The sequence below is a fragment of the Cetorhinus maximus genome, chromosome 19, assembly GCF_964194155.1.
Source record: "Cetorhinus maximus chromosome 19, sCetMax3.hap1.1, whole genome shotgun sequence".
NCBI lineage: Eukaryota > Metazoa > Chordata > Chondrichthyes > Lamniformes > Cetorhinidae > Cetorhinus > Cetorhinus maximus.
This window is the reverse complement of record NC_135897.1, coordinates 3,751,920-3,773,359: the sequence shown is the minus strand read 5'-3', so window position 1 is coordinate 3,773,359 and position 21,440 is coordinate 3,751,920.

Genomic DNA, 21,440 nt, shown 5'->3' with positions numbered 1-21,440 from the left:
GATAAAGAAACTCATGCAAACACAACCACTTTCACACATGCAGAAGCACATCCATATCCACGTAGAAATACACACAGAGTCATATGCAGACCGGTACTCAAAAAATTATCACTCTCATCCTCCCTTATACACTCTCGCATGAACACACACCTGCACTCACTGAAACAATCTGAATCACACACATAAACGATGTGACACAAACTCTATCTGCAGCTCAAACAAACAGATACACACACACAAACACACACATTCAAATAAATGGACACACATATCGATGCACACACACTCACGCAGATAAGGATGGACACATGGTCACACATTTAATTAGACAAAATGACGCACTCATTCAAAAAAGCACAAACTCTCAGAAACACTCTCTGACACACAAACGCACAGAAAACAAAACAGCCATTCAACAACAAACATAAAACAGTCTCATAAACATATACTTAATCGTTCACGCATATAAAAACTTTCACACAAACACACACTCTCACACACTTAATAATACACTCATGAATACAGAACCGGCTCACCCAGTCCCTCTCTTTCTATTACGCACACACACACAATCATGAACAAATAAACAGTCACACACACATACACACGGAAACATACACGCACACAGATGCACACGCAGACCCCAACACATACATTAGCTCTCACACACCAGAAACTAAGGTCCAAGGTCCTTCAGGCATTGAAAGGGCGGATGCTGCGCATATGCACAAGAGCACGTATATTCACTCTGTTGACTCAGGGGGATTCTGGCCTATCCGAATCGCCTCTTCCAGTGAACTCAGCAACTCCAACGCCAAATGACGATTAGAGTGCCAGGGCACATAGCAGGTCCCTGAATGCAAGCCGAGGACATGCAAGCCTCGGCTCCTGAGAGCGCCGCTAAACAACATTAAGTCCATTAGGCTGCCTCCATCTCTGTTCTGTGTTTCGGGATCCCCTAATTTGTTGCAGCAGAGTTGGTTATCTTTGGAAGTTGAAGTTTCACAGCCTATGAAAGTCCTGTTAATCACTTCTAATTTGCTGGTGTAAATTAGATTCACAGAAAGCTCATTTCTTATGACTACTTGATAAGATGAGCAGTATTCATGTCATGTAGATGTGAAGCATTGTTTTAAGTGCAAGGGGATGGCGGATGACACGGGGTAGGTTTTATTACCAGCGCTTTGACAAGTCTTCAGACCCAAGTGATGGTCCATCTTCAAACTCAGTGAACACATCAATGATTCATGCTTCTCGACGGTGCTTGTAATTGCTGCTGGAATGTTACGGGCAGGTGTGACAGAGATCCATCATTCTACCCCAATGCTCTCAGGGTCTTTAAGCCGGTGCATGCACCCATGGCGTCAACATATGTGACCGATGAGACTATGCTCCAGATGCTGAATGCTTACAATGTATCATTAAAAATTAAAGTTTTACAGGTGCAATTACCTGGAATGATCCTGATCGCACAAGGCAAGTGAGCTGCTGTCTGCCAGGCAGAATACAGACATGCGTAGAACTGCTGTGAAGATCTATGGCGTGTTCTCAAACGCCATGACGTCATAATCCTGCTGGAATCGAGTTACAACAGGGGCCTTCACTGCACCTCCGTGGCAGGAGCATTATCACAGAATATGTGCACTGCCATCAGCTAACCCGGAACCAAACGTTCACAAATGCAATGTGAGGATCAATGGTCTCACCTCACATTATTTTGTGCTCATCCTTCACATGTCCAGCAGCTATGTGCGCCTCCCGAGTGCGCCAGGCCAGTGCGATAGCCTTATAGTCATTTTCCTTGCATCCAATGATCTCCCCAACCGCATCGACGTCGATGCCTGCCTCATGAGGGAAGAAATCCTGCTCCACCATCTCTTAATCATCCAGCTCCTCTGCCCGTAGAAGCACGAGGTTCCAAATAGTGCAGCAGGCAACGATGATGCGTAACACACTCTGTCTACTATATTGCAGCTCTCCACCAAACAAGTCCAGACACCAGAACCTAATTTTGAACATTCTCGTGGTTATTTCCAGCAAGGTCCAGGTGGCAACATGAGCTTCGTTTTAGCTTCGCTCTGTTGTAGTCTGAGGCTTCCACATATGTGCCATCAGCTACTTACTCCTTTGGTAGTCATTCTTCCTGAGGGGCTATCCTGGCAGCCTTTTTGGACGCTGGAATTCGTCAGTGATCTGAGAACAACTGGTACACCCTCCTTATAGAGATCAACACACACAGGGAAATCCTGTTCCCTGAATGATCCAGGTTCCCTCACGAGTACTGGGAGACAGCAGCACCCGCTTTATGAAGCACGGCCTCTGCACCCTCCTGACTTTTGCAGATACACTCCTTCAGCAAAGAGGTTCCCTCCAAACAACAGAAAGAAAGTTTGGTGACTATAGTGCTCACAATCAACTCCACTGGAAGCCATGAAAAGGAAGTGGATACAGTGTCATGTGCTCTTCTGCGACATTCTGTAAACTGTTAAGTTGAGGGCGATGCCCCTACTCGGGATGCAGCCTGGCATCGCTGCTAACAGCACGCTAGGCCTTGAGTGGGCACAGGGTACATGATGCAATTCTACACTAAAGGTGTTTATGACCATGGCGAAGGATCAGAAAACATGCCAATAATAAGCATTGCAATGAGGAGAATGAACTGTCGACATCTTGGAGGAAACTCCAAACACATTGATTCGATGAGTCACCACATCACGCTTCCCTTTTTCTAATTGCAGGAGAAGAGGGCACACAACGCTCGAAAGGTACAGAAAATGGGGGTGGGGGTGCTGTCGGGGGATTGTTGAGGGGTGGTGGGGAGTCGGGGCGTGCTGGCATTTGGGATTAGCACATTATCATAATGAGAATGTGCAACTTCATGTTTTGAGAGTGCTTAGCTTTGGAGACAGTGAATGGCATCACCGAGTACTGGAAAAACTTTGCTATAATTACAGTATGAAAGAGATGTCCTGCATCACCGCTTCTCAGACCCCTTTCTGTATCTCTGACAGATCCAGGAACTGCTGCCCGAAACCCGCAGGGGGTAAGGGCTCCGACACTAGGATCAGTTACATGTGTCGAAGCACCATCACCAGTATCGCACTGAGCAAACACAAGCCCTGGGACTCATACTGCAGGCGGTAGAAGTTTGGACATAGAACATGGAGTACGGGCCGTTGAGCAAAACACTAGTGTACAGGGGGAGGTATCAGCGACAGGGGCTTCTATTCACATTTCGCCCCAGGTGGTGGGCGGACACTCACAGTGATGTTCCTTGGGAAAGAGGTACAGAGTCTCTGAGTCTCAGTTTGGCATTCAGTATTTACACCGACAACGGCAGATTAGTGGTAATGTGAATGTGTCCCCTAAGGCATTGAGAGTTCATTCACTCTGAATGGAAAACTCAGTGCTTATCGTTACCTCTCTATGCCTTTGCTTCAGATATCCATGATAAGCCAACATGAGAGAGTTGCCAACATCGCGCCAAGTCCCTGCAGCAGGTGTGAGACCTCCTGTACTGTGGAACTAGCTCAATAGCAATAGTAGGTGAAGAGCTTTGAACCCTGAACAGGACTATATGATGGATGGCAGATCGGTTTCTTATGGGAATGGGAAATATGCCTCAGCAGCCCACCCCGTTCAGCCATTGCGACATCAAACCAATGGCTGAACAATCTGAGCAGATGAGTGAGGGTTCGTTGAATTCTAAGGGAATATCACACTCCTCTGATTCCTCACGCCCTTGGTTAGATGGATCACCTGAAAACTAGGGCAAAGCCAGGTTGGCTGCTCTCGCTGAGATGAAGCTAGTGCAGTCTCAGAGATGGTCCCAATTGATCCCTACACAACGAAGCGTAGCAACACGATGATCACACTCATATAGCCAGATAGGTGAGCAGCCTGTCTCCACCTCCTCCTGGGGATCAAGAGTAACACGAAATCGTTTGTCCCTGATTGTAGGACACCACGGCGGTTCGAACAATCAATGGGTCATAATGATGCTTAGGCAAGTTAGGTATAATCCAGAAATTAATTTATCTCCTTTCTGGCGAAATAATGTGGAAATTGTTACTGAATAAGCAATACAAACATCGAGGTTAATGCTCAGGGTCAAGACTTCAAATCCCTCCGTGGAAGCTGCTGGAACTTTAATTCAGTTAATAAGTCTGGAATATAAATGTTGTCACAGTAATGGTCCGCACAAAACCATCTTAAACGTTTTATAAATCCATATAATTGCTTAAGGTCGTACAGGAAATAAAATCTGACGACCTTACTCGGTCTGGACTACCTTGACGCCACAGCCTCAGCAAAGAAGTTGACTCTTTGATACCTTCTGAAATGGCTTAGCATTGGGCTCCGGTCAATGATGAAGCCCTCTCTGCCAAGGGTGACGTCCTCTATGGCTTCCTATGCCCATTGAGGTGAACGTCGAACACGGCATCTCCAAGGCACTCCCTTGGCATTTCATCCTCGCAATCCACCTCTTCAATATCCTCCTTTTATTCATTGTACTCGACGTACCCTTCCTCATTCGGGGATCGGCTCCCTTCTTCGCTGCCCTCCCGTTCCAGTGACAGACTCTCTCAATGCACCAATTCTTGGAACTGGCAGCAAGATACAATGATACATACAATGGAACGTGTGGATTATAGAGACTCCACCCCTCCACACCCAATCCTTCTCCCCCCACCCCCCTACCCACCCCCCTCCCCACCCGCCCCTCACCACCACCACTCCCCCTCCACCACCACCGCCTACCCCCGACTGGTTGAGGTATTTGAGCCACATCTTGATCAAATGCCTGGTTCAGTGAGAGTCCTTGAATGAATTTAGCTTTCATTCCACCTTCTCTGAATGACTCTCTGAGGCTACTGTAGGCGGCCGTAAAGACATCTTATTATATTAAGTTTTAAAATGCACTGATTGAGACATCTGGAGCCTATAATATACGAATTTCTAAATAACACCAATCAACGTTCTTGGTCGAGAATATAACCTTAACAGGTGAGTCCTGAATCTTCATTGATGAAATATAATGGAAGTTTTATTTAGAAAAATGAAATAACAAAGAATTACCTGAAATTATCGAGACAGCCATATGTCTGACTTCGAATTTACATTTAAGCAAGGTGTGTTTTTCGAAATTATCGAGAGTGAATCACGATTGTATTCAATTGATGCGATTCTGTTTACTTCTGGCTTTATTGGGACGTAGGGGAATGAGAGGTGACATAATTGAGTTTTACACTATCGTAAGGTGTCTAGATCGGGTAGACAGAAATGACCTGTTATTCCGAGTGGAGAGTTCAATTAACAGGTGATAAAGGTTCAAGAAAATTGGTAGAAGGATTAGAGTTGACAATAGAAAAAAACTTTTTCACCAGTTCATGAAGTTATTACTGTGAACAATATTATAGGTAATATTTTTCATTTAAAATGAATCTTCAGTCTGTGGACGTGTCTTAATTCTTTTAAAGCCAGCTACTTAGGGTGCTTTGGTATGTAGAGGCTATGAAATGTAAACAGAGAGTTTCACTGCATTTGCTTGTTTTGAATATGGCATTCAAGAAGAGCGACGAATGCTGACGCCCATCTAGAAGATAACTGGCCATATTTTGGCATTACTATTAAAATTGATGCTATGAAATGTTTTATTGTTATAGTGGTTTCATTCAGACGTTTGCGATAAACGGACAATTTACATTCAATGCGGCTGATAGATATAAATTCGCCACTTTTGTATGTTCAGGGCAGGGATATTGTGAGATCAAAAGGCAGATCAACTCTCGCCATAGGAACAAAATTGAAAACAAACATATTTTGAATGTATAAGTTAAAGATGCTGTGTCTGGTATTTGGTTAAATCAGTGGGTCACTCGCTGTTGCCTTAATAGAGTTAATTTTGGTAATTTGTTAACAGTAATGATAGGAGTAATTTGTATCCATGTGCATATCTATTTTAACCTGTGTAAATTAATAAAATGTTTCCTTTATTTTAAAGTAAAATCTCGAGAAATGGTGGTCTAATTGCTGAATGTAGAGTCACACTTCAAACATAACACCTAAACGTCCAGTTTATGACAGTCATTTATAGTTTCCCTCTGGGATTTTAAAATAAACCATCTGTACCAGCTGCATCAGCCATAACAACCCAGAGGGTGGTGGTTGTCTGGAATTCGCCGCTCGGACTGGTGGCGGAGGAATAAATTCTCAGCTCATTGTAAAAGGTGCCTGGATATGAAACATAAGGCTCTTTAACTTCAAAATATATGGGCCGAGTGCTGGAGTGTCGGATTAGAATGGTCGACACTATAATATCTACCATCTTGTGATTCAATCGATTGGGATGGGGCACTCCAAGAACGAATGGGAATGAGATGTCAGGAGGAGTGTCAGGCAGTGAATGGCAGAGGCGCAGAGATAAATCTTCGTTGTTTGTATAATGATTTTGCAATGAGAGAGTAAACCAAATGGGGGGTGGGGGGATGGGAGGGGGGTGGTGGTGGCGCAGCCTCGAAATTTATCAGGGAGCTCAGAATTAATGTAAGGTTTTCAAATTAATGTGGCTTGATCCAAATTAAAGGCGACCTCATCATAATAAGTTGTGTGGTTGCGGGAGGGGGAAAAGGTGCCTTTGGTAAACCGAAGGGGAACCACACGTTTTGCGGAAGAACCATTAATTCCAAAGTCAGCAATTAAACAAAAATAATGTTTCTCTGTAAATGTACCTGGGAGTATGAGATTCTCCTTCTCGGTATCTCTGACTCGGGCTCTAAGTTTCTCTTGCTCTACGACTCTGTCTCCATTCTCTCAAACTCACAATCTCATCCCACCCCCTTCCTTTCATTCTCTCTCTCTCTCTCTCTCCCACACACGCACACAAACACACACTCTCCTTCTCTCTATCTCTCTACCTCTATCTCACTGTCGCATTCAATCCCTCCATTTCCTTCTCTCCTTTTCACATTCGATTTCTCTTTATGTGAGTCTCCTTGTCCCTCCAGCTGTTTCATTCATTCTCTCTCTGTCTTCCCCGTCTTGCACTGCCCTGCCTCCTTATATTTCTACATCTCTCCCTCTCTATCTCTCTCTCTCTCTCTCACTCTCGCTCTCTCTCTCTCTCACTTTATATTTCTGTCTTGCTCTCTCCCTCTTTCTGTCTTTCTCTCTCCCTCTCTGTCTCAATCTCTCCATGTCTCTTTGTCACACTCCGTTCCTCCATCCGACATTGCTCTGTTTCTCTAAATCTCTCTGTATGTTTCTCTTTCTGCCGCTGCCTGTCTTCCTATTCTTCCTTCTTCTCTTCTCTCTCTCCTTCTCTGACCGCGTTCCCATTTCTGTCTGTCTCACCAAAATCCGCTTTAACCCGCAGTGCTGTCCCTGATTTGGTACCCGAACGCTTAACACTTACCCTCCAGTTCCCTCCCTCTTTGTGACCTGAATTCCTTCGACCATTCACCCTCTGCTCTCTGGTTTTGTCTTCCCGTTTTCTGATAGAAATATCTGATAGAGATTTCGGAGTAATGGAGAGGCAGCACGGCCAATATGCAGGCAGAGCTGTCAGGAGTTGTGCATTTGTGTCAATTAGAGAGTGATAACAATGATGGACTGGCAGCACAGACAATGGGTCGACAGAGCAGATAGGGGTGGGATCTTTCCTATCCACTGAATCTGAGGGATCACGATGACGGAAAGGAAGCCCACGCAATTGCGGTTTAGGGAAGCTCAGAGGTGGGTATCATGTCAAATTACTGACCAACAGTGATGTTGGAAAGGCAATCCGGTGAATTTGGTGGGGTGGGGGTGTGTGTGTGTATGGGGTGGGGTTGGGCGGGGGGGGGTGGGGGGGGGGGGGGGGGAGGTGGCGGGGGCAGTCACTTTATGTTGTGTGTTTTTATGTCAAGTTAATGAGAGCTATCCATGGTCAGAAGATGATCGGCAAAAGGGAGGATAGAAATGTTAGGAGGTGTTTATATCTGTCCATTCTGTAAGCGATATCAATAATTATCATGCAGCGCACCAATGGGAGGGCTGAATTGTTAGGGGTTTTCATATTTATCTGTCCAATCTGTGAGTGGTGCCGAAGATGCACTGGATCCATGGCCAATGGAATCTCTAAGTATTGCCCTCTTCTCATCATTAAATCAATTGAAGAATTAGAGTAAAAGAGTATTTCAGCATATTCTTAAGTTGTTGTCTGAACAGAGTCTGTGTCACGGCATAAATCACAATGTTAGTGCAGCAGCTCAGGAATTGCAACATGAAGTCCAACTCCATCACAAACAGATCCAAATACATAGAATATAAACGCGAATCCCACATTCGTCCCCATAGAGAATAAAACATTAACATTGACCATAGCAGTATGAAATTGGCCGAGACCAAAAAAAGTAAAACTATAGATTTCCATGGACTCTCCATGTCTGGGTCTCTGGGAATCTCACCACTGCAGTGAGCCCGGAGTCTCCTGCGCAATCTGCTGCTCACTAATATGTGTCTGATGGCGAGAGCTTGAGCAGCAGAATCAGGGCAACTGGGATGCATGGGGTTAGAACGTGATGGAGGAACTCAAATGTTATCCAGAACGGAGAGATCTGAACACCGAATATGACATGACAAAACCAAGGGAAATTCATCAGCAAATAACGACCTTTGAACAAAATATACCAGAAAATGTTTTTTAAACAGCTGAGCACAGTCACTGTTCCCAGAACCACAGCCGCTGTTTTCTTGCTACAGTATTGAATTTTCCGCTTTGGGCAATAAATGGCCACAAATCAAAGGTGAAAGTGATGGTGAATCAGAGAGAACATTCGGTGACTGCATAAAGCAGGACTGTGTGGATATTACACATGGGGATGGACTCCAGGAAACGAAATTGTTCATCAAAAACAATCTGAATGTGTCTTAATATCAGATCGAGGATAACGACCAGCAGATCAGGCACTGCCATGGCCACGAGGTAACAAGAGACGCATTTGTTCAGGCCACAGTTTTTGAACTTTAGTATCACAATTGTGATCAAGTTCGCTGTACATAATAAAATAAACAATGGAACTTAAAAGCAGGTTGGTGAAGATGGTGAAGTTTGAGGAGTTCTTCGTTTTGTCAGACGTGTGATTGCACCCAGTGATGTATCGAAATAAATGGCCAAGAAAGAATACACACGAAGTTTCTTGATAAATTGGAAGTAAGCTGATTTCAAATAACATGCACTGTAAAAGGGGATGGAGTAGGCGGAGGAGCAATTGTATTTGCAGACTTAATAGGGCGGCCCATAGACGCTAAGAGCGAAGGGATAACCTGAGTACTCAGGTTTAATTGTAGAATTCATGAGTGACGGTGTGTCATGAGTGATGGGAAGAACCTGAGGTGTTGGGTGTGTTCCGGAAACGAGAGTGTAGTAGGCTAAATTCTCATTTTTCTGTCTTCTCTACTGAATGAAAGCAGATATATTTCTTAAAAGGAGTTTTAATCTCCTCCAGTGTTGTAGTTTTCAGAACAATCGCAAATCAGACTTTCTTATTATTTTATAAAATCATATGAAAATATAACCATTTATTATTACAAAACCAGAGAAGCAAAACTTAAGAAATCACTCCATAAATATAGAGGTAGACATGTAAGAATTTTTTTTTCCTACAAATATGATATGCACTTTGATTTCTAAAAAAAATTAGGACATGAACAGTTCACATTTCTGCAGTCCGTCATGTCGTACTTGAAAGCTTTGCAGGTCTGAAAGGTTAATTGCTCCTTTCCTAATGACAAATAATGTCTGTTGCGGAATGCGATAAAAAAATCCGATTTAGCATGTCAGATATCCAATGCGTTATATTGTCATCCTAAAATCACTCCCTGCATGGTGACAATGGTGTCAGTTTTCCATTGTGTTCACAAATGAACATTCACGGTATGAACAAAGTGCCAAACTTTCCTCAATTCTCCTACCAATTCCTCTGGAACGTGAGGTGACTTTAACAGGAGTATTGGGAGGAGAAGCCGTGGGGCAATGAAGGGAGCCAAAAGTGACAGGGGTATTCGAGTTCACACGTTCAGCTGAAATACCCTCAGCTACATAAAACCTGGCCTACTTCCAATTGGGGAGAAATGAAAGGGAGTTCCTCCCCTAATGTGGGAATTACAAACACACAAGCTCACTCACACAAAAGAGCATCCGCGCGTACACACACACACAGACACATACAGACACACAAATGTGCCGACTTAAATACTCACACACAGGCACCCACAAACACACAATGGAACAAAGAGAAACACAGGTCAGAAAAGCATGCATGCTCGCACATAATCACGCACACACACAAACACACACACAGATAAAGGCACAGACAGACACAGACTTTCATACACACACATACGTGCACATGTAGACGCAAAAGCAAACACACACACAAACACAAATACAAACAAACTGATGCAAAGTCACGGAGATATATAGATATAAACACACACACACATAAAATTGAATATTTATGAACATGCACAAACAAGCAAAGGGAAACAGATGCACTTACCAATAAACATACATACACAGTCGCACACAGGCTCAAACACACACACACAAACACACACACACGCAAAATCAAACGCTCTCTCACAGACACATGCGGTGAAACACGCAAAAAATGTCCTTGCACCAATGATTTCAGACACAAATGTTCGCTTAAAACATGCTTCCCTGCACACTCACGCATGCATACACACAAAAATGCACACATAGGCATACAGGCAGGCACACATGTAGACTTACACTAGCATGCACACACGCACACATACATAACGAAACACACACAATCAACATACTTACAGATGCAACCAGATACACGCGCACACACACAATCACACGCACACATGTACACACAATCACATGCTTAAGCAATGGTGCACATGCATACGCACAATCAGCAGCACCCACAGAAGATTGCATGCACATACAGAGTTACTAACACGTCCATTCAGTAACACATGCATGCATAGAACAGCACCCATTGCTTTGCACACTTGCAGAAAGACTCATATACTCAAATTAACCCACACTCAGGCACCCACACACACATAAAAGCATAAAGTCATATGCACACGCACCAAGACACAAAAAGGAACAAAATAACATGCACAATCTCACAGACATTCGTGCAAACACACACTCAGAAAATCAAATGCACACGCAATTGTGCACATATTCACATTTACGCAAACTCTCACCAACGCACATACGCATGCACAGTCCCTCACAGTTACAGACACAAATACTGAAATGCACAATTCGCACAGATACACAAAAACGATCGCACACAAACACACACACAAACACAGAAACACACAATTTAGATATATTTCTCAAGGCATGTTCTTAAACATTTTAGATTCACGAAGGAAAATCATGTTCCCTTTTGGGTCCAGTTACCCTCCGAGGTCGCAGGAGACAGCAGAGCCCCGCTTCAAGAAGCACGTCCTAGATACCCTTCTGAAAGTTGGAGAAACACACTGGGACATCCTGTTGATGGAACGATCCAAGTTACTTCCGCCCACCACAAAAATCTTTGGGGGAGTATATTGAGGTTCATGACCCAGAGGGCTGACCATCAGAAGACCTGGATATCGTGTCGAAAACGCTTCAATGTCCTTCTTCCCTACGTCAAGAGGAGTGAATAGCCTGGACTGCCCATGCAGCCTGCCATCGCTGCATACAGCCTGTTGTGCCTATATAAGGGCAAATGGCTCATTATGTTCAACGAGCTACAGGAGCCTGTGCCTGAGCCATGCTGAAACGGGCTATGTCAATAATAAAAAATGGCAATGAGTAAACTTGACTATAGACCTTTTGGAATAATCTCCAATAACCGTGACTTGATGAGGTACCACTTCACCCATCGCCGCTTGAGGAGATGCAGGAGCAGAGTGCGTGCGACGGCCGATAGCTACAGAGGATCGGGTTTTGCATTCCAAATCTCCTATATATTGGACCTGTGGAGGAGGGGACAATGCATTTTGCCATAATACTAACCACATAACGTATGGGTGACAGCGATTCCCCTATTCCATGTTCAAACGGCCCTAGTTTTGATGCAGTTGTGCAGGTGGTGACGTTTGTAGCTAGCAGGACTGGTGTTCCTTTTACTTATTGCTGGGATTTGCGATTGGCCGCATGTGTCAGAATGGAAATGTGCAATTCCACCACACCCCGCCCCCGGAGTGGAGTCAACACTCAGGCATGAAGAGGGTGTGGACGTGACCGAGGAAACACCATCTCCATCATCGCGCTCTGCCTGCATCACCCCAGAGTCTTAAGCTCCAGTATGTGCAATTTTCGACATCGAGTGGGGAGGACCGAGTGATGAGCACAGCAACAATGTACAACATGCGATATCAGAGGCAGTGTTTTCTGTGCTCACCATCGGTCCTCTTCACTCAAACCTTCTCCCGGGGAAGGAATCTGCCATGCTTATCTACTCTGACCGACTTTTGAGTCTGTGGTTACCGCATAACCCCGCCACCCTGTGGGCAATATTCAGAAAGCCTTGCGATGTTGTGAAATGCCATCAGAAAAACTGATGGATAAATGCGGTGACCTTTGTCCTGTGAATTCCCACTTTCCCTTACCGGCTTTGCTTCACACGCTTCCAAGGTAGTCTTTGTGTGAAGTGATGCTAGATGAAAAGCTGTCTGCCCAAAATGTCGTCCTATATGCACTGCTGCATTTAGCGGCGCCCACATGCCCTGAAGTCAAATTATTTTTTAAATGTCCCACATGTTCTCCCCTTTCCCCAGAGATGCGAAGTATGTGTGTGGCCACGTTGCTACTCCAGGAATTTGCAGCGTGTCAGACTGCCTAGGAAAGTTTATGCAGGGAAACTAACGAGATAACTGGTCCAATCGTAAGTGGCCTACCCGTAACAGCCACGAGGCCCCGTGTGGAAATGAGATGTTGGATCGTGTCGGATGGTGCGCTGAACAGACTGTCACTTCGATTGGACAGGGTGACTCAGCCCCGAACGTTCAAACAAGCACCAAGGCATCGTATGGATGGTGGTGCCAACGTCCCTACATTTCAATCATTTGCTGTGCGTACAGAGGCTACACGATCTTCATGTTGTCCTCGACAAGGTTCTGGGGTTTACGAAGAGACTGTTGTTCACCACCTCCTGTCATGACCACTAACAACGTCGGGCGAGCTGTTCAAAAGTACACAAACCAAGATAAACAGCAACTGCTGCTAAAGGAACATCAGCTCGATGAAAGACGCTCTGTGTTCAGTTGAAATCTGTTGCTTCTGCAGTGCAGAGCGCTTTCCATGACTGAATGTTGCAGACTGGCACATTCCCATATCCAGGACGACGCACCACATCGGGTTAACACCTGAAAATGTTAAATCTGCTCGCTCTGTGATTCAGGTTACCTCTTGGGCTGGCAAACAAGGGGAACATGTTATATTTTGGTAAGCTGCCTTCTGCCTTTACAAGTTCATTGCAAAATATTTCTAGGTGGTGCATTTAATGTACGATATCAGCTATTATCCAAAATCGGGATTGTGTTGATTCAAAATAAATGGCTAAATAAATAACTGACTGGAGAGGGCGCCTCTGCCTCCGTGAATCCTCTTCATCTCCGTGTACCCATCCGTGGTTTGGTGTGAACATTAGAGGAAGTCCCGATTTTTGAGGAAAAAACGAGTTTTGAAAACTGGCAGGTAAACAGTCGCTGGCCTGAAGCTGCCTACTGCGATGTTCGCAGCGCAGCTGCATGTTCAAAGAGTGGGGTCCTTTATGTTTATGTAACAGTATACTGTCTGTGTGGAGAACTTAAAAACGCAGTCGACCACGTCCTATACCTGTGGAAATCCTGCTACAGAGGCATTTCTGTCACCCACTGCGGCTAATATACTGTATCAGTGTCCTGAGAGAAGAACTGGGCCACACTAGTGAAGAGAGCATAAGTCAGAGCAGTACCCGTGTGTACAGCTGACTGCAAGATGCCACCCAAATATCACATGAGCCTTTGGTGTTGGGCAGTTACGAAAATGTTAAGAGCCAACTGAGCTCAAATGTCAATGACAATTCGTATCCCTGAAATTATCTTTCTTGTACGTGTTTTTGGAGAAGGGCACATAGCTCAGACACGACCTCTCTGGAGACTTTTGCCTCCTCCTACATTGTTTCTCGGTAATGCAGTCAATTACAGTACACCTGTTGTAGTGGGTGCGGCTTGAATCTAAAAACCTCATTCTTGCATGACTCGACGTTGATCTTCATCTCACCTATTGTCAATTCCAAATGTACATGAAGGCTTTCATGTTGTTACTGCTGCTCCTGAGCCTCTATGACTGAGAGGTAACCAGATGCAACACCGATGACCCAATATGCAATTATATAAGATTAGTTGAGTGTTGCAGGATTTAATGAGCCATTGGTGCCCTGTTGCTGGCAAATATGTGGCTGGTTGTGGACTTAACTGACTCCTCGGTCTCCACAGCCCCCCGCCCAGCAGAGACATAGTGCCCTTCCAGCAAGCGCTTATTTCTGTGTGGACTCAATTATCTATTTGATAAACAATATTTCAGCAGAAAGTAAAACTACATTGTGGTGAATCTAGGCACCATTCCAGTGTCCAAGAAGACATCAAACTCCGCTCTTGGGTGTACCCAAGAAACTTTGAATGCGACAAGAACCAGCAGCGCTGTCTCCCCCAGTGAAAGTCAGCATTCTTCCACAAGCCATGCTGCAGGCACGAAGGAAGTTCTTTGTTGGAGAACAATACAAGTCAAGCGACCACACAGGACAGGGGCTAAGTTATTACACAAAGGTAGATATGCTGGACATGCTGGACATTGATCTTAATGAACACGGTTTCAATTAATGATTTTTATAACAGTGTGTTGGATAAGCTGAAGCTGTGATGGGACGTCTCGGATGTATTTAACAGTGGAGAGTAGGAAATCCATGTTGGGGAAGTGAAGTTGTTGTACGGGAGATGGAGGATAAGCAGGCACTCTCATACAAAGCGTCCATGTCTAAGGCATCCAGAAATGTCTTCCCTGCCTACCTGAGATTCCTCCTGAGGTGTCCTCCTGATCCGTGGTGACAATGCATTTCTCCTCATGAAGATCATGATATAAAGGATGCAGTGGAAAACCATAAACTTGAACACCTGCTCCAGCGTGCATTGGAGGGTTCACTCCGAGCGGTGCAGAATCAAACTTTTTGCTGCATTGCACATATGGTCTGCTCCACAATGTTCCTGGAGGCTCCATTGCTCTCGGTGTAAATGTGTCACCTTCACGTGTTTTTTTTTGGCTGCGAGATGAGTGAGGGGGTGTTTTTTGGGTGCGGCCATACAGCAATTAACCAGGCATTACTCACGAGAGGCCACCCTCTACTTCTCCGTGGATGTCTGAATATGGTTGCTTGGGTGACTGCTACGGAGCAAAAGTATCTTGGCTGCTGCTAGGATAGTGGGCATTCATCATGGCCACACATCAGCTCCACATTGTGGCTGCTCATCGCTAGCTTCTCAAGGGCATCGATCCAGGCATTCCAATATCCATGAATGAATCTAACAGGACGCATTTTTGGTTTGAGAATAATTTCAGTCCCTGTACCTCTCCCAATTTACATGGGTGCCCAGCAGAGCCACGTGCTCCATCGGGAACCCCGCTGCTCTGGGAGGACGATAGGACGGCTCAACCTGCTTCTCCCTGCTGAGGGAAAAATGATGTGTTTACCAAACCCGGCATAGATGGTCTCCGTCACCACATGGTTACATCAATGGGCAGCATATTGAGAGATGATAGATATGTCAGCCTTCCTGTCTGGAAATTTTCCAGATCAGGAGAATTCCATGAAATTTTGACCTCAAGGCTTACTGACAGCATTTTCCTCGCCCTGGTGTAAGGCTCCATGTCGTCTTGTATCAGTCTCGCCTCCTGGGTTTGGTGTAACTTTCTACAATGTTTTTGAAAAAAAAAATCGAGTTTCATACAGAAAAGCCCAACTCCTCGTCAGTTCTTTTCTTTTCCGAGCTTCCCTCTCTGCTGCCTCTGCTGCAGCATTACAAAGATCCGGATGCTCTGTGAATACAGTCCCCTCTTACCGCCTCCAGAACTTTGTCACCAAAACCTCTGTCCTCCCTGAATCTACGCAGCAGCTCACAACAAATCCTTCAGAGAACCATTCACAGCCCCTCCACATTATTTTTCCAATAAATAATTTATTTAAGAAGGAAGGGGGAAATAATGCAGAATTATTGGAATCAATAGTTAGACGTGATTGCTTGGAGTGGTGAGACAATGGACCGAGCAAATCATAAAAAAATTAACATTAAAATTGAGGAGTTGCCAAACTGTTAATCAGTGTCGGTCTGTGAGCAGAGGGAAGATGGGAGAACAGGATTTGATGTGAGTTAGGATAGGGACAGCAAAGCTTTGGATGAACTGAAGTTTATGACGATTTTTACAGTAATTCTGCGGCCAAGCATAACATTCGAATACACAGGCCTGGGTTTAATAAAAAAACAAATGAGTGTTCATTTAGCAGCTGGGCTGCGGCAGAGATGCTGACGGCTGCAAATGCTAGGGAGCGAGCTTAAACTGTGCTCTGAGCTTGCTTAGAGCTGACAGTATATATATGGCTGACCCTCATTGATGTTTGATTGTACCGAGTGTGAAGCCGAGAATTCGGTGAGGGTGTGAGTTCGGTTAAGAGGAGAAGTGTTAATTCATTTGGAAGAATACATGTAATTAACACGTAAACGTTAGCCGGAAGCGTGATGTGACTCAGATGCTGCATGTGGGCGGTCCTGAGGCCAATGAATTCCTCGGCAACCACATTTGATATAAATGTCTGTGAATTCAGGAGCATTGCTTCCGAGTCAAAGGAGCAGAGTTGCATTGCGATACACTAGGGAGCGGGGAAGTTACCAGGGCACTTTCTTTCCAGAAGGCATGCATATGAATTTGAACTATGTCATCGTTCATTCACTGGTCAAGTTCACGGTGGTGTGACGACGAGACAGGAACGGAAGCAGACTTTGAAATGCGAGGGGAGTAGTCTCCGCCCATGAAATTGAGCAAAAAAGTCTGTGGTCCTGGCAGATTGTATGAACAATAGTGAGGGCTGTAGTGTGGACAAGCGGGTTGACGATGTCTCCATGGTACAGGAAGCCATGTTAAATAGGAGAAGCAAAAGGCGGGCAGGACAGCAAATCGGCATTCCATTTTGGAGGCTAATGAGGGCGGCGGTTCCACCAGGGAGCGCAAAAAGATACATGCTCCTGCCACCACAAGCAGCCTGTGTGTACAGGAGCGGAGGAAGAGAGGAAGATAAATAATAAAGGGGAATTCTATAGTCAGGGAAGAGATAGGCGCTACTGTTGCCGGTAACGTGATTGCAGGATGGTGTGTTGCATCCGGGATGTCACTTAACGGCTGCAAGGAATTGTGAAGGGGGGGAAGGGGTGGGTAGCTGATAAGGCAGAGGTCATGGTACATGTGTGCACCAGTGACATATATAGAAAGGGGGTTGAGGCCATGGGTCAAGAATTGAGGGAGTTTTTCAATAGAATAAAAGCAAGACCTCTGCGGTTGTAACATGTGGACTGCTCCCAGCCCCTCGTGCCAGAGAGCTCGGAGACATGAGAATAGCACAGATGAATACGCGGCTTCAGAGTTGGTGCAAAAGGGAGTGTTTTAGGTTCCTGGATGACTGCGACAGTTACAAGGTATGGTAGATTCTATACCAGTGACCCAGTCTAAATTTGGATTACAGTGGGCCTTGCTGCGGGGCTGGGGTGGGGGGTGGGGGGTGGTGTGTGTGTGTGTGTGTGTGTGGGGGGGGGGGGGGGTGGGGGGGGGGGGGTGGTTGTGAGGGGGGGGGGGGGGGGCGGGTGATGCTAGTGGTGTTGGGAGGAGATTAATGTAATTCGGCAGGGGGAGAAATGCAGAATGTTATCAGAATAGGGACACATTATAACACGTTAAATCAACCAAGTCAGAGGGATTTCAGTAGCATTAATTTTCAGGGGAGTAAGACAAGGCTGCATGGCCTTTACTTTAATGCCACGATTATTACAGCTAAAACGGATAAGCTAAGGTTGAGGAGTGACACGTGGAATTGTGATATGGCAGCCACAACTGAGATGTGGTTTAGGGAAGGGCTGGATTCACAGCTGAAAAATCTGGGGTTACAATCTTCAGTCGTGACAAGGGAGTGATTAAACGAGGAGGAGGTGTCACATTATTAGTTCGGGAGTCAGGTACTGCAGTAAGGGGACATTTTATCTTGCAGGGGGCATCAAATGAAGCTTGTGGGTGCAACTTAGGAAAGTAAAAGGGGCAGCCACAATGTAAGGAGTTTATTATACAACACCAGAGAGTCAGCGGGAAATTGGGTAGCAAATATGTCTACAATTTGCGGAGGTGTGTGAAAGCAATAAAAATAGGGTAATTATATTAGGTGTTTTCAACATTCCCAAATAATTCGAATTGTACTAGTGTTGATGGCTTGGATGTAGTGCATTTCTTTAAATGTGTCCAGGAGAACTTGTAGGTCAATATCTGTGGGGTGCAACAAAGGACGGAGCTGAGCTGGACATAATGTTGGCGAACGTAGCCGAACAGGTGGTTCAGGTAGTGGCTGAGGGGCATTATAGCGATAAAGAGCACAGCATGGCACAGTTTAAGTTTGTTTTCGTCAAAGAAATAGACTGGTTGCAAAAAATGTTTTGGTTTGGCGGAGACTGGATTTTAGTAATATAAGGCAGGGTCTCGCCAAAATAGACGGGTAAATCTTCAGAGGGGCAGTTGGGCGGGTGGGGGGTAGGGGGGTCTCGAATAGTAAGTGGGAAGATTACAGTCTGAACAAGCTTCCTCTAGGGTTTTCGACAGGAGAAGATAGGCCAGAGATCCATGGTTGACCAGATGTTTTCAGGTTACAATGACAAGGAAAATAGGGGTCTTGAGAAGCTTTAAGGCAAGCAAATCAATGGAGCCTTTAATGGAGTTCATAATGTGCAGGGTGGAGCTTAAGAAAGCAATTTGAAGAGCAAGGAGGGAGTATGAGAAAGCTCTGGCCGGTAAAAGCAGGGAAAATCCCACGATATTCAATTAGTATATCAATGGGATGATCATAATCCGGGAAAGTGTAGGTCCCATACGTGACAAAAAGTGTAATCTATGGGTGGAGCCAGATGACATCGTAGAGATTTGAATGGACTGGAGAATATCTAAACTGGTCTGGCTGTTCAAGAAGGGTTGTAGAGTTACACAAGGATACATTAGGCGAATCAGTCTCACGGCAGTAGAAGCAAAACTATTGGAGTAAATTCTGGAGGATAGACTTTATCTCCACTTTGAATTTAATGTTTGATCAGAGATATTCAGCATGGCTTTGTCAGTGGGAGAAATGCTTAACAAATGTGTTTGATTTTTTTGAGAAGGTGACTAGATGTATAGATGAGGGATCTGCAGTTGATGTACTTTATATGGATTTCAGCAATGCCTTTGACAATGCCACACATGGGAGATTTATAAAGGAGGCAAATGCACACAAGATGCAAGGTAATTTGATAAAGTGGATTCAAAATTGGCTCACCTATAGAAGAAGTGATGATGACAAGAGGTTGCCTTAGTGACTGGAAGTCAATGTCCAGTGGCCTAGCACAGGGTTCTGTGCTGGGCCCACATTTATTTGTCATTTATATAAACGACATTGATCAATAATTGGGAGATAGGATTAGTAAATTTGTGAATGAGATAAATATTGACCGGCTTTTTAAGAATGAGGCTGAGTGTCCTGGGCTACGGGAAGAATGAGACCAGATGGTCAAGTGGGCATATAAGTGGCTGATGGAATGTAACGCTGCAAAGTGTGAGGTTATACACTTTGGAAGGTTTAATTTGACAACGAATAATGCAATGAATGCCATGATCCTAGGAAGTTCTGAGGAACAAAGGGACTTTGGCGTTTGTGTCCATAGATCTCTGAAGGTGGAGGGGCATGTAAGTTGGGTTGTGAAAAAGGCATGTGGGACACTTGCCTTTATGAATGGAGGCAAAAATTACAAAAGTAAGAAGGTCATGTTGGAGTTGTATAGAAGCATGTTGAGGTCACAGCTGAAGTACTGTATGTGTTTCTATTCGCCAATGTATAGTATAATGTGATTGCACTGGAGGGGGTGAAGAGGAGATTCACCAGGATGTTTCCAGGGATGAAACATTTAAGTTGAAGAGTGTTTAAATCGAAATGTGCGGTTTTTCGTTCGAGTAGTGAAGATTGAGTGGCAACCTGATTCAGATGTCAAAGATTATGAAGGGACTGGGAATTGTGGTTATGGAGCAACTGTTCCCCTTAGTTGAAATGTCTGTCAGAGGTGGACACAAGTTCATTGTGAGCGGCACTAGTTTCAGGGAGCACATGAGGAAAAATATGTTTTACCCAGGTGCTGGTGACGGTCCGGAATGCACTGAATAGTAGCGTGGTGGAGGCGGGTTGCCTTACATCCTTTAAAACGATCCTAGATGATCACTTGGAAGGTCATGATATTCAAGGCCAGGGGCCAAGTCTTGCAAATGGGATTAGCTAGGTAGGTCAGTATTTTCTCACGTTTCAGTGCAGGCTCGTTGTGCCCAAGGACCTTTCCTGCACTGTGTTTTTCTGTTATTCGGATTCTGCGAATGTAATGCTGGAAGTGGACTGCATAATCATCAGAATATACGTTGTTTCCTTCAACAGAGAGTTAGAGCCCAGAAGTTTCTTTTGCTTGCCCTGTGCCAGGGTTTGGGATCCTTGCTCAGGTATGGAGAGAAACGGAGAATATGCCATAGGGTACCATTGGAATATAAAGGAGATTCTGCATTGGGAGCATTAGTTGCAAGTATCTAAATGAAAAGCAAATTCTCAAATATAAAAAACCCTTGATTATTGTCTGAGCAGTGTGCAAACGTGAATAGTGTAAATAAGATTAAAGAGATGAACGTGTGGCACAAAAGCTGGTGAGAAAAGTTGGTTCCGGTTTTTGGGTCTATGGAAACATTGTTGCTGGATGTTTGTCTGTAACATTGACATGGGCTTCACATGAACTGAGTTGGGTCCAATGTTCTGTGGAGTCGAATAACTGGGGAAGAAAAGCCTGCTTTAACATACAAATAGGGATGGAGTGTTGGCGCAGGAGATGGTTATCCAAATTAAAGGGAACTTGCAAAGCAATACCTTACGATAGTAGTGAAGATAATAATAACATTAATATGGCAGGAAGGGGCAGTGATTTCAATCTTAAGATTTTGGCATAGCTAACATGGACATTTAAGATACTGAATTAAGGGCTCCATGTCAGCATGTCGATAACATCCACAATAAAACAGTGGAAGATAGCGAATGTAACCCCTCTATTCAAGAAATAAGGGAGAGAGAAAACAGCGA